This window comes from Leuresthes tenuis, unplaced genomic scaffold (genome assembly GCF_036924035.1).
Source record: "Leuresthes tenuis unplaced genomic scaffold, fLeuTen1.0.hap1 SCAF_5, whole genome shotgun sequence".
NCBI lineage: Eukaryota > Metazoa > Chordata > Actinopteri > Atheriniformes > Atherinopsidae > Leuresthes > Leuresthes tenuis.
The window spans coordinates 21,619,259-21,634,646 of NW_027325359.1; the positions used below are offsets into that span (position 1 = coordinate 21,619,259).

At 41.6% G+C, this 15,388-nt stretch overlaps 1 non-coding gene and 1 pseudogene across 1 annotated transcript; one reads left to right on the plus strand and one right to left on the minus strand.

Moving 5' to 3' along the window:
• Positions 1 to 1,515: 1,515 nt before the first annotated feature.
• LOC140308013 (U2 spliceosomal RNA) lies at positions 1,516 to 1,706 on the minus strand. Its single transcript, XR_011916026.1, has one exon. It is a non-coding gene; the product is annotated as a U2 spliceosomal RNA (small nuclear RNA).
• A 4,972-nt stretch (positions 1,707 to 6,678) lies between these two features.
• Positions 6,679 to 6,855, plus strand: LOC140308053 (U2 spliceosomal RNA; annotated as a pseudogene).
• Positions 6,856 to 15,388: the final 8,533 nt, after the last annotated feature.

Sequence of the window (15,388 nt, forward strand, 5' to 3'; positions counted from 1 at the left end):
TACCCGTTTTCTTGCCGCCAAACACCTCTGATCTCGCTTTTGATGATGTAAGATTGGGCATTCAGACCTTGCTTTTCCTGCTTTTCACCAACTATAGACGGACATTCACACCTTCTTGCAGCCGAACACTTCCGCTCCACCTTTTAGGTTTCTATCACACCTTTTTTTTCACCGCATTTTATAGATTATGGTTGAAATTCTCAACCACTCATCCGAAGACCTCTCCTCCCGCTTTTGTTAATATATTTGAACTTTAGTCAGACATTCACACCTACTTGCAGCCGAACACCACCTCTCTAGCTTTTGATGATGTATGGTCCGGCATTCTTACCGTTTCTAACACATTTTTCAGCAATTATGGTAGGACATTCACACCTTCTTGCAGCTGAACACCTCCTCTCCCACTTATGATCATGTGCAGATTGATTTTCGAAAATTTTCTTTCATGTTTTCTAGCAATTAATGATGGACATTTAGACCTTCTTGCAGCTGAACACCTCCGCTCCCGCTTTTGATCATACATTGTCAGGCATTCGAACCTTGTCTTACAAACTTTAGTCAAACATTCACACCTTTTTGCAGCCGAACACAGTTTTTTTCAGCCGAACTTGGGCATTCGAACCTTTTCATACCCACTTTTTACCAACTATGGTCGGACATTCAAACCTTCTTGTAGCCGAACACATCCAGTCCTGCTTTTGATGATGTATGTTCAGGCATTCGAACCTTTTCTTACCAGCTTTTTACAAACTATGCTCGGACATTCAAACCTTCTTGTAGCCGAACACATCCACTCCTGCTTTTGATGATGTATGGTTGGGCATTCGAACCTACTTGTTGCCCGCTTTTCATTAATTATGGGTGGACATTCACACCTTGTCGCAGCCAAACACCTCCGCTCCCTGTTTTGATCATGTATGGTTGGACATTCGCACCTTTTCTCACCCGCTTTTTGCAAACTATGGTCGGCCATTCACAGCTTCCTCTCCACCATACTTCTATGGTAGGATATTCACACCCACTTGCATCCGAAGACCTCCGCCCCCACTTTTGTTGATATTTAGTCGGTCATTCGCACCTTACCCACTTTTGGCAAACTATGGCCTTCTTGCAGCCAAAAACCTCTGATCTCGCTTTTGATGATGTAAGGTTGGGCATTCAGACCTTGCTTCACCTGCTTTTCACCAAATATAGTCGGACATTCACACCTTCTTGCAGCCGAACACTTCCGCTCCACCTTTTAGTTTTCTATGGGGCATTCACACCTTTTTTTTCACCGCATTTTATAAAAACACCACAGGAACACCGTATTGAGGCTTTGTTCTGACCGCTCATTCGGTGTCGCGTTTCTTTCAAGCAATTCTCCTGGTTAGCCCGCACTCGGCTCGCTCCCAGAACCGTGTTAAAGTCTACTTCGCATTCACTCTCTTTTCTCAGCAGACTAAAAGAAAGTTTCATCTTGGGCTCCCTGAAACTTCCATCCTGCACCGCTGTTTGCTTTTTCACAAGAGCAGAGGAGAGCGCACCGTTCCCAGGGGCACTACAGTACCGGGTCGATGCTTGGAGTGAACGGAGCAAGCTCCTTTTTCAACTCCTATTGATACAAATCCATTTAATATGTAGTCCTCGCATAGAGGACACATCAGACATTAAACTAATAAGAACAGATACTACACTTGATCTTAGCCAAAAGGCCGAGAAGCGATAACTGTCCACTGGTTCACGTCCGAGGGCCCTTCCTGGCACAATGCGCACTTGTAGCGGTGTTCTTTTTATGGCCATAGTGTCACTTTGCACCTCGGCCCACCCGCTGCACTGAGCACTCTTCAGCCCTTTTAAATGGTATAACTTTACACTACCGCACGCTCCAGCGAGCACCATTCAAGCAACAACTTTGCACTCCAGCTTCGAACATTGGCACAGTCGCAACAAGTAAGGCGACTCTACTCAGAGAAGTCACTCTGCACAGTAACAAGATTTCTTTTGCACAGACAGAAAGGGCTTCATCCGCAAAGGTAAAGCCTGCCAAAAATAGAAACAACTCATTAGTGCTGCTCAACGTTGTACTTTGCAGTAAAACAAAGAGCAAATCTAAAGATTCAGGAATCCGAGAATAAGCTTACTTCCATGAGTTCTTCACGATTTCGGATTTTGCTATAAAATGAATTCCTTCACTCAAACTAAATTAAAACTGCTAAACCGCTAATCTGTTACATGCAAGGCAGATGTCAAATTCACCGAAATAGGATCTAAGGGTATTTGGCCAATCGAGCTGTAGCAGCTTCGGTAAAAGAGTATAAGTTGAAGAGTTTGTGAATAAAGGTGTGCGCACACATAGTGAGTTGTAGGAAAATAGGCAGGGAGCAATGCCGGCTGGGGTATAGGTTCTTGTATGTTGTCTGACTGTTTGATTTGAATGTGTTGTGTAAGTGTCCTGTTGAATGTTACATGTTTGGGCTTTGACACGCTTCACTGTGGTTGTTAACTGTGTGGTGTGTCCTGAAATGTTATATGTTTGGGCTGTGTGACATGCTTAATGCTTTTCAGTAGCAACCCACTTATTGAAATATAGCAACTGACAACATAAGAAGTCCGGACATACTTTGATAGTAGTTGTAGAAGTATCCTTATTGATAATAGATAAACTAATTCATAGTGATAGAACAGTAGATGAACAGGTGCCTGCACATGTCTCATGAAAATAAAATGGGTGTATGATTGCTGACGGCAGAGCAATACTGCCAAACTTATGAGTTCTTGTGGCAAACTTGATTCAGTGTCTTGACGTGTATACGCTGTTTCGCTGACTTGTCACAAGAAACAAAGTGTGTTTGATAAGATCCGACCATTTTATTACGGGAGGATCAGTATGTATGGATTCTGATGTGACTGATAAACTCATTCGTATCTTAAGCATAATCTACTACGTGAGACAACGCCCTGGCACACAATCAAAAAAAAAAAAAGAGAGAGCGGTTTTGTGTCCCCACAGTCCATAATGTAGAAAAGAGAGAAAAAAAGCCTTTCTGATTTGTTGTGTGTGCTCACAGTGCAGAGTGTAGAGAAAAGAGAGAAAAGAAAGCCGTTTTGGTGTCACGGGTGTTGTGACTTACACACACACATTTCTGAATTGAGAAAGGAAATTATTTTAGAGGAAGCACTAGAGTTTAGATCCCACATTTGTTGATAGGCATTCATTTAATTTTTCTTTTAATCAGTTTTAAAGTGAATACTAACTGAGAAATGAAAAAGGTGAAGAGTTTAGAAGCTTGGTTCAAGAGCAAAACTTGGTTTATGATCAGCTGAGTCTCTAAACAGAACAGCAAAGGGCTTCATCGAACATTTAAAAAAGATTCAGATTGTTAGAATATCCAGAATTTATAGGAATGGTGGTGATTACTCTTATTTTCTAGAATGGAAATAACTGCACCATGTCTGTTTTATGAATTTAAGGGGCTAAAAAGTTTTGTTCTCGTTTTTCTATGATTAACCGAATGTATGTGAGAGTCCAAACAGACAGAAGGGTTACGGCCGAGCGCTGGACCTTCCAAAAAAGATGAGACAGGCTGGACCCGTGCCATACTAGTTAAGGCCTGCCTGTGGATAACAGGTTCTTTAAACTCTCACACACACAAACTCACACACGTTCGCACACATACACCCATACACACACACATTCTTGAACTTGCTGCAAGATTAAACCTTTGCATTAACTGACTCCAGCAACTCTGAGTCTCATTGAGAGACTTTTCTCAACAATTGGGTCCTCAAACCAGATCTCAACGTTTTTTCCGCTGTCCAGGGTCGGAGCTGAAACCGTGCACGGGGGAGTCCAGTACTCCTAATGAAAGACCCCCTGCTGAATTGCGGTAATTAGGGGCCAGTGTCCACTGAAAGGGGGAAAAAGGGACGAGATCGTACTTTTGAATCAATGGCCAGAAGCCATTGGCAGTGCAGGCATCAACAATAATGGTGTTATTTCACCCATTAACACTTAAGGTACCTCATGCAGTGGCTGTGATATGGTTACTTAACAAAATATCTTTACCAGACATCTCTCCTACATAACAGTTCTTCTTTCACAGCCACACCTTGTTGTCGAGAGATGTGCTACACTTAATCCATCCACACTGCTACCTACCCCACAGATGGAAAGCCAGAAATAACCATCAGTGTTTTACCCAGGCCAGACTTAACTGATATACGTTATGAAAATGCAGAAATAACTATATTTATTCAACAGATCAAGGAAAAAAACCCTGATGGCACAAATGCTACAGGATTTGCAGTAGTAACAGAAACTGAAGTTTTCTTAAAACAACCACTACCAAAAAATTACTCTGTTCAAGCAGTCGAATTGGTAGCTTTAACTGAAGCTTGTAAATTAAATAACAAAAAGGTTGTTAACGTTTACACTGACAGTCAGTATGCCTTCTCAACTGTACATGTGTTAACACAGCATTGGAAAAACAGGTATGTTGACATCCACAGCTAAATGTATAAACTACAAATATTTTAGCATTATTAGATGTTATTCAATTGCCATCTACAATAGACTCGTATGAATGACCGGAAGGAAAACCATACTGCCAAAGAATTTGTTTAAATATGCTGCAGTATTGAGCCACGGACCATGTCATGTCTCAACAGGAGGGATGGAAGCAATAATGAACCAGGTTTTTACAGCATATGGTTTTACTAATTATTAAAAACATTTTTTTAGAATAAATAAATGAATAAAGTTTTGTCTAGCAGGTCAAATATGTGCAAAATACATTCCACAGGGCAATCTAAGACCAAAACGAAGATAATTCCCTAAGCCAGTGTATCTTTTTCAACATATTTGTTTGGATTTCATTATTTCATTATTTTGTAGATTTCATTGAACTAAATTAATGTTAAGGGAAACGATTCTGCTCAGTGACAACAGAGGTTTTTACCAAATGGTCTGAAATATTTCCATGTGCACAAGCAGATGCACTCTCAGTAGCAAAATCACGCGTAAAATAACTCATTTCTAGATTTGAAATTCCTGAAAAGATCTTCAGTGATAATTTGACACACTTTGTAAACAATGTCATCTCACTGATGGCAAAGAACTTAACATAGACCTTAGAAACCACTGTGATATAGAAGGTTTCGCTAACACATTGGAATTGTTTTACTATTTACATATGCATGTGCAGTGAAGAATTGCTTGCTGCTGATAAATGCAAAGAAGAACAGCTTACGCATAAATGCTCACATATAGGCTGCTGAATGCAATGAAGACCTGCTTATCCAGTAAAGTTCAATGTCAATGTGTAATATTCAATTAGGATTTGCAAAACAGTGAAGTTAAACAATGAATGGGTCCATAGTCGGTATGAGAAGACTACAGGAATATTTACCTGGGTGTACGTTCAAACAGAGATGAGAAAATTGCGATAAATTATTGTTTGTTTGTTTGTTAGTATGTATATGAATGTTATGTGTATAAACTGTGTTGAGTTGTAGTTACTCAGTAGTGTCTCAGTGAAACAACCGACGGGGGAAGCCTTGCGGTGACAACAAAAGCAGTGTTTTACTGATCAGTCAAGTTGCTCCAGTGTACTCCATACAAACTGGTTGGCTACTGAAGGGATAGAAAATGGGGAATACTTGTTTTAAAGCAAACAAGGAATTAGATGGGAAAAATACATGTTTTAACGGGACCCAGACAATATTAAATACTCAGACAGATGGGAGAAGAAGTGTAGTTTTGTAGGAAATCACAAAATTATTACATAAAATGAGTGAAATCAATTGAAGAATGCCTTTCTGAAGAGCTGTTTACCACAGATGAGCAGCTTTGCGACCAAGCACATTGTAGATCGCTTTACTGCCAAAATGATCTAGTTTAATGGATTGGTTTAGACATGCATAACAGCATTTTAAGAACAAAGAGAGAAACAAAAAGGGACAACGCTTCATGGTGGAAGGTGATGTATAAATAACTGTGTATATGATGAAGGAGAGACCATTTGAGCAGCACAGCCATTTCGCAGCACAGGGACAGCAGTCCAAGTTAAAGGATCTCCCATGTGGTATCACCTGTCACACTGTGTCAAGGCATCAAAAGAAGAAAAAATCACCAAACTCAAGGACAAAGAGACGAAGACTCCGGTGAACGAAGAGAGAGGACTTACAAACCAGAAATACAAAAGGATGCTCGATATCAAGATCCAGAAGAAGAGGCTAACAATGCCACGAACACTTACGATGCTGGGAATGATGCCAGCAATGAACAGAGAAGAAGATTCAGTGTCATCAATCTGCAACACGTGCCTCTAATGAGGGGGTGAATATAGAATCCTCAACGATTACAACGTCTCTGGGAACTGTGACAACAACAAGGTTTAAACCATTTTGATATATATTGTAACCTATTGGCTAAGGAATAGTGCTGAAAATGAGGTAAATCTAATCCACCACTGTCCTTGGTCTTCTGTAGGGTTTTTAAACTAATACGTGGTGGTTTGTTTTTCCACAGAAATTTGGAGATGCATGAATCTAGTGACTTAAACCAAGTAGCAGATGGTTTTATGAGGATCATTGAGAACAAATAGTTAACTTTTGGTAGTATCATCATTTTAATGGTTGTAACTCTCCCCATAAGTGATATAGGTAAGGACTTCCAACGAGAGAGATCGTCCTCTACTCTCTTTACTAATTGCACATAATCCATCTGTACTTATCAGTTTAATATGTGATATGTCTATGCAAGGACTACATATTAAATGGATTTTTATCAATAGGAGTTGAAAAAGGAGCTTGCTCCGTTCACTCCAAGCATCGACCCGGTACTGCAGTGCCGCTGGGAACGGTGCGCTCTCCTCTGCTCTTGTGAAAAAGCTAACAGCGGTGCAGGATGGAAGTTTCTTTTAGTCTGCTGAGAAAAGAGAGTGAATGCGAAGTAGACTTTAACACGGCTCTGGGAGCGAGCCGAGTGCGGGCTAACCAGGAGAAATGCTTGAAAGAAACGCGACACCGAATGAGCGGTCAGAACAAAGCCTCAATACGGTGTTCCTGTGGTGTTTTTATAAAATGCGGTGAAAATAAAGGTGTGAATGCCCCATAGAAAACTAAAAGGTGGAGCGGAAGTGTTCGGCTGCAAGAAGGTGTGAATGTCCGACTATATTTGGTGAAAAGCAGGTGAAGCAAGGTCTGAATGCCCAACCTTACATCATCAAAAGCGAGATCAGAGGTTTTTGGCTGCAAGAAGGCCATAGTTTGCCAAAAGCGGGTAAGGTGCGAATGACCGACTAAATATCAACAAAAGTGGGGGCGGAGGTCTTCGGATGCAAGTGGGTGTGAATATCCCACCATACAAGTATGGTGGAGAGGAAGCTGTGAATGGCCGACCATAGTTTGCAAAAAGCGGGTGAGAAAAGGTGCGAATGTCCAACCATACATGATCAAAACAGGGAGCGGAGGTGTTTGGCTGTGACAAGGTGTGAATGTCCACCCATAATTAATGAAAAGCGGGCAACAAGTAGGTTCGAATGCCCAACCATACATCAACAAAAGCAGGAGTGGATGTGTTTGGCTACAAGAAGGTTTGAATGTCCGAGCATAGTTTGTAAAAAGCGGGTAAGAAAAGGTGCGAATGCCCGAACATACACCATCAAAAGAGGGAGCGGAGGTGTTACACTTGAAAGACGGTGTGAATGTCCGACCATAGTTGGTAAAAAGTGGGTAAGAAAAGGTTCGAATGCCCGAATATATACCATCAAAAGCGGAAGCGGAGGTGTTCGGCTGCAAGAAGGTGTGAAAGTCCGACCATGGTTTGTAAAAAGCGGGTAAGAAAAGGTGCGAATGCCCGACAATGTATGATCAAAAGAGGGAACGGAGGTTTTCGGCTGCAAGAAGGTCTAAATGTCCAACCATAATTTGTAAAAACCGGGGAAGAAAAGGCTCGGAAGCCCGACTATACACCATCAAAAGCGGGAACGGAGGTTTTCGGCTACAAGAAGGTTTGAATGTACGACCATAGTTTGTAAAAAGCGGGTAAGAAAAGGTGCGAATGCCCGAACATACACCATCAAAAGAGGGAGCGGAGGTGTTACACTTGAAAGACGGTGTGAATGTCCGACCATAGTTGGTAAAAAGTGGGTAAGAAAAGGTTCGAATGCCCGAATATATACCATCAAAAGCGGAAGCGGAGGTGTTCGGCTGCAAGAAGGTGTGATCGTCCGACCAAAGTTTGTAAAAAGCAGTTAAGAAAAGGTTCGAATATCCAACCAAACATAATCAAAAGTGGGAGCAGAGCTGTTCGACTGCAAGTAGGTGTGAATATCCACCCATAATTCCTGAAAAATGGGTAAGAAAAGGTGCGAATGCCCAACCATACATCATCAAAAGAAGAAGTGGATGTGTTCTGCTACAAGAAGGTTTGAATGTCCAACCATAGTTTGTAAAAAGCGGGTAAGAAAAAGTTCGAATGCCCGAACATACACCATCAAAAGAGGGAGCGGAGGTGTTCCGCTGTAAGATGCTGCGAATGTCCGACCATAGTTGGTATAAAGCGGGTAAGAAAAGGTTAAAAAACCGGACTGTACACAATCAATAGCGGGAAGGGATGTGTTCGGCTACAAGAAAGTGTGAAAGTCCAACCATGTTTTGTAAAAAGCGGGTAAGAAAAGGTGCGAATGCCCGACAATGTATGATCAAAAGAGGGAGCGGAGGTTTTCGGCTGCAAGAAGGTCTGAATGTCCAACCATAATTTGTAAAAACCGGGGAAGAAAAGGCTCGAAAGCCCAACTATACACCATCAAAAGCGGGAGCAGAGGTGTTCAGCTGCAAGAAGGTCTCAATGTCCATCAATAATTGCTAGAAAACATGAAAGAAAATTTTTCGAATATCAAACCGCACATGATCATATGCGGGAGAGGAGGTGTTCAGCTGTAAGATGGTGTGAATGTCCACCCATAATTCCTGAAAAATGGGTAAAAAAAGGTGCGAATGCCCAACCATACAACATCAAAAGCAGGTGTGAATGTCATCATAATTTGCAAAAACCTGATGAGAAATGGTGAGAATGCCCGACTATACACCATCAAATGCGGGAGCGGAGGTGTTCGGCTGTGAGTAGGTGTGAATGTCCGACCATACTTGCTGAAAAATATGACAAAGCAGTTTTCACTTGGTTTGAGTGAAGGAATTCATTTTATATCAAAATCCGAAATTGTGTAGAACTCGTGGAAATAAGTTTATTCTCGGATTCCTAAAGGTTTAGTGTTGTTCTTTGGTATACTGCAAAGTAATACTTTCTATTTTGTTGAAACCCATTCAGACATGGATAAATATGAAGGACAAAGCAGTTTTAACTTGGTTTGAGTGAAGGAATTCATTTTATATCAAAATCCGAAATTGTGTAGAACTGGTGATAAGAAGCTTATTCTCGGATTCCTAAAGGTTTAGTGTTGTTCTTTGGTATACTGTAAAGTAATACTTTCTTTTTTGTTGAAACCTATTCAGACACGGATAAATATTAAGGACAAAGCAGTTTTAACTTGGTTTGAGTGAAGGAATTCATTTTATATCAAAATCCGAAATTGTGTAGAACTGGCGATAAGAAGCTTATTCTCGGATTCCTAAAGGTTTAGTGTTGTTCTTTGGTATACTGCAAAGTAATACTTTCTTTTTTGTTGAAACCTATTCAGACATGGATAAATATTAAGGACAAAGCAGTTTTAACTTGGTTTGAGTGAAGGAATTGATTTTATATCAAAATCCGAAATTGTGTAGAACTGGTGATAAGAAGCTTATTCTCGGATTCCTAAAGGTTTAGTGTTGTTCTTTGGTATACTGCAAATTAATACTTTCTTTTTTGTTGAAACCTATTCAGACATGGATAAATATGAAGGACAAAGCAGTTTTAACTTGGTTTGAGTGAAGGAATTCATTTTATATCAAAATCCGAAATTGTGTAGAACTGGTGATAAGAAGCTTATTCTCGGATTCCTGAAAAGGTTTAGAGTTGTTCTTTCCTATCCTGCAAAGTACAACGTTCTTTTTTGTTTAAAGCTATTATGACATGGATAAATATGAAGGACAAAGCAGTTTTAACTTAATCGGTTTCAACAAAATAGAAAGTATTACTTTGCAGTATACTAAAGAACAACACTAAACCTTTAGGAATCCGAGAATAAACTTATTTCCACGAGTTCTACACAATTTCGGATTTTGATATAAAATGAATTCCTTCACTGAAACCAAGTTAAAACTGCTTTGTCCTTGATATTTATCCATGTCTGAATCGGTTTCAACAAAATAAAAAGTATTACTTTGCAGTATACCAAAGAACAACACTAAACCTTTAGGAATCCGAGAATAAACTTATTTCCACGAGTTCTACACAATTTCGGATTTTGATATAAAATGAAATCCTTCACTCAAACCAAGTGAAAACTGCTTTGTCATATTTTTCAGCAAGTATGGTCGGACATTCACACCTACTCACAGCCGAAAACCTCCGCTCCCGCATTTGATGGTGTATAGTCGGGCATTCTCACCATTTCTCATCAGGTTTTTGCAAATTATGATCTGACATTCACACCTGCTTTTGATGATGTATGGTTGGGCATTCGCACCTTTTTTTTTTACCCATTTTTGAGGAATTATGGGTGGACATTCACACCTTCTTGCAGCTAAACACCTCCGCTCCCACTTATGATCATGTGCGGTTTGATATTCGAAAATTTTCTTTCATGTTTTCTAGCAATTATTGATGGACATTCAGACCTTCTTGCAGCTGAACACCTCTGCTCCCGCTTTTGATGGTGTATAGTCGGGCTTTCAAGCCTTTTCTTCCCCGGTTTTTACAAATTATGGTTGGACATTCAGACCTTCTTTTAGCCGAAAACTTCCGCTCCCTCTTTTGATCATACATTGTCGGGCATTCGCACCTTTTCTTACCCGCTTTTTACAAAACATGGTCGGACTTTCACACCTTCTTGTAGCCGAACACATTCGCTCCCGCTATTGATTGTGTGCAGTCGGGTATTTTAACCTTTTCTTACCAACTTTTTACCAACTACGGTCGGACATTCACACCTTCTTATGGCGGAACACCTCCACTCCCTCTTTTGATGGTGTATGTTTGGGCATTCGAACCTTTTCTTACCCGCTTTTTACAAACTATGGTCGGACATTCAAACCTTCTTGTAGCCGAACACATCCAGTTCTGCTTTTGAGGATGTATGGTCGGACTTTCACACCTTTTAGTAGCCAAACAACTCCGCTCCCGCTATTGATTGTGTACAGTCGGGTATTTTAACCTTTTCTTACCCGCTTTTTACCAATTATGGTCGGACATTCACACCTTCTTACAGCGGAACACCTCCGCTCCCTGTTTTGATCATTTGTGGTCTGGCAATACTACCTTTTCTTACCCGTTTTTGAGTAATTATGGCTGGACATTCACAGCTTCTTGCATCCGAACACCTCTTCTCTGCTTTTGATGATGAATAGTCCGGCATTCTTACCTTTTCTAACACATTTTTCAGTAATTATTGTCGGTCATTCACACCTTTCTCATCAGCTTTTTGCAAATTATGATCTGACATTCACACCTACTTGCAGCCGAACACCTCGGCTTCCGTTTTTGATGGTGTATATTTTGGCATTCGAACCTTTTCTTACCCACTTTTTACAAACTATGCTCGGACATTCACACCTTCTTGCAGCGAAACCCCTCCGCTCCCTCTTTTGATTGTGTATGTTTGGGCATTCGAACCTTTTCTTACCCGCTTTTTACAAACTATGGTCGGACATTCAAACCTTCTTGTGGCCGAACACATCCACTTCTGCTTTTTATGATGTATAGTTGGGCATTCACACCTTTTATTACCCATTTTTCAGTAATTATTGGTTGGAAATTCAGACCTTGCAGCCGAACACCTCCGCTCCCTCTTTTGATCATACATTGTCGGGCATTCGCACCTTGTCTTACCCGCGTTTTACAAACCATGGTCGGACTTTCACACCTTCTTGTAGCCGAACAACTCCGCTCCCGCTATTGATTGTGTAGAGTCGGGTATTTTAACCTTTTCTTACCCGCTTTTTACCAATTATGGTCGGACTTTCACACCGTCTTACAGCGGAACACCTCCGCTCCCTCTTTTGATGGTGTATGTTCGGGCATTCAAACTTTTTCTTACCCACTTTTTACAAACTATGGTCGGACCTTCAAACCTTCTTGTAGCAGAACACATCCACTTCTTCTTTTGATGATGTATGGTTGGGCATTCGCACCTTTTCTTACCCATTTTTCAGGAATTATGGGTGGACATTCACACCTACTTGCAGTCGAACAGCTCTGCTCCCACTTTTGATTATGTTTGGTTGGATATTCAAACCTTTTCTTAACTGCTTTTTACAAACTTTGGTCGGACGTTCACACCTTCTTGCAGCCGAACACCGCCGTTTCCGCTTTTGATGGTATATATTCGGGCATTCGAACCTTTTCTTACCCGCTTTTTACCAACTATGGTCGGACATTCACACCTTCTTACAGCGGAAAACCTCCGCTCCCTCTTTTGATTGTGTATGTTCGAGCATTTAAACCTTTTCTTACCCGCCTTTTACAAACTATGGTCGGACATTCAAACCTTCTTGTGGCCGCACACATCCACTTCTGCTTGTGATGATGTATAGTTGGGCATTCACACCTTTTCTTACCCATTTCTCAGTAATTATTGGTGGACATTCAGACCTTCTTGCAGCTGAACACCTCTGCTCCCGCTTTTGATGGTGTATAGTCGGGCTTTCGAGGCTTTTCTTCAACGGTGTTTACAAATTATGGTTGGAAATTCAGACCTTGCAGCCGAACACCTCCGCTCCCTGTTTTGATCATACATTGTCGGGCATTCGCACCTTGTCTTACCCGCGTTTTACAAACCATGGTCGGACTTTCACACCTTCTTGTAGCCGAACAACTCCGCTCCCGCTATTGATTGTGTACAGTCGGGTATTTTAACCTTTTCTTACCCGCTTTTTACCAATTATGGTCGGACATTCACACCGTCTTACAGCGGAACACCTCCGCTCCCAATTTTGATGGTGTATGTTCGAGCATTCGAACTTTTTCTTACCCACTTTTTACAAGCTATGGTCGGACATTCAAACCTTCTTGTAGCAGAACACATCCACTTCTTCTTTTGATGATGTATGGTTGGGCATTCGAACCTACTTGTTGCCCGCTTTTCATTAATTATGGGTGGACATTCAGACCTACTTGCAGCCGAACACCTCGGCTTCCGCTTTTGATGGTGTATATTTTTGCATTCGAACCTTTTCTTACCCGCTTTTTACAAACCATGGTCGGACTTTCACACCTTCTTTTAGCCGAACAACTCCGCTCCCGCTATTGATTGTGTAGAGTCGGGTATTTTAACCTTTTCTTACCCGCTTTTTACCAACTATGGTTGGACATTCACACCTTCTTACAGCGGAACACCTCCGCTCCCTCTTTTGATGGTGTATGTTCGGGCATTCGAACCTTTTCTTACCCGCTTTTTACAAACTATGCTCGGACATTCACACCTTCTTGCAGCGAAACACCTCTGCTCCCGCTTTTGATGGTGTATAGTCGGGCTTTCGAGGCTTTTCTTCAACGGTGTTTACAAATTATGGTTGAAAATTCAGACCTTGCAGCCGAACACCTCCGCTCCCTCTTTTGATCATACATTGTCGGACATTCGCACCTTGTCTTACCCGCGTTTTACAAACCATGGTCGGACATTCACAGCTTCCTCTCCACCATACTTGTATGGTGGGATATTCACACCCACTTGCATCCGAAGACCTCCGCCCCCACTTTTGTTGATATTTAGTCGGTCGTTCACACCTTACCCGTTTTCTTGCCGCCAAACACCTCTGATCTCGCTTTTGATGATGTAAGATTGGGCATTCAGACCTTGCTTTTCCTGCTTTTCACCAACTATAGACGGACATTCACACCTTCTTGCAGCCGAACACTTCCGCTCCACCTTTTAGGTTTCTATCACACCTTTTTTTTCACCGCATTTTATAGATTATGGTTGAAATTCTCAACCACTCATCCGAAGACCTCTCCTCCCACTTTTGTTAATATATTTGAACTTTAGTCAGACATTCACACCTACTTGCAGCCGAACACCACCTCTCTAGCTTTTGATGATGTATGGTCCGGCATTCTTACCGTTTCTAACACATTTTTCAGCAATTATGGTAGGACATTCACACCTTCTTGCAGCTGAACACCTCCTCTCCCACTTATGATCATGTGCAGATTGATTTTCGAAAATTTTCTTTCATGTTTTCTAGCAATTAATGATGGACATTTAGACCTTCTTGCAGCTGAACACCTCCGCTCCCGCTTTTGATCATACATTGTCAGGCATTCGAACCTTGTCTTACAAACTTTAGTCAAACATTCACACCTTTTTGCAGCCGAACACAGTTATTTTCAGCCGAACTTGGGCATTCGAACCTTTTCATACCCACTTTTTACCAACTATGGTCGGACATTCACACCGTCTTTCAAGTGTAACACCTCCGCTCCCTCTTTTGATGGTGTATGTTCGGGCATTCGAACCTTTTCTTACCAGCTTTTTACAAACTATGCTCGGACATTCAAACCTTCTTGTAGCCGAACACATCCACTCCTGCTTTTGATGATGTATGGTTGGGCATTCGAACCTACTTGTTGCCCGCTTTTCATTAATTATGGGTGGACATTCACACCTTGTCGCAGCCAAACACCTCCGCTCCCTGTTTTGATCATGTATGGTTGGACATTCGCACCTTTTCTCACCCGCTTTTTGCAAACTATGGTCGGCCATTCACAGCTTCCTCTCCACCATACTTCTATGGTGGGATATTCACACCCACTTGCATCCGAAGACCTCCGCCCCCACTTTTGTTGATATTTAGTTGGTCATTCGCACCTTACCCACTTTTGGCAAACTATGGCCTTCTTGCAGCCAAAAACCTCTGATCTCGCTTTTGATGATGTAAGGTTGGGCATTCAGACCTTGCTTCACCTGCTTTTCACCAAATATAGTCGGACATTCACACCTTCTTGCAGCCAAACACTTCCGCTCCACCTTTTAGTTTTCTATGGGGCATTCACACCTTTTTTTTCACCGCATTTTATAAAAACACCACAGGAACACCGTATTGAGGCTTTGTTCTGACCGCTCATTCGGTGTCGCGTTTCTTTCAAGCAATTCTCCTGGTTAACCCGCACTCGGCTTGCTCCCAGAGCCGTGTTAAAGTCTACTTCGCATTCACTCTCTTTTCTCAGCAGACTAAAAGAAAGTTTCATCTTGGGCTCCCTGAAACTTCCATCCTGCACCGCTGTTTGCTTTTTCACAAGAGCAGA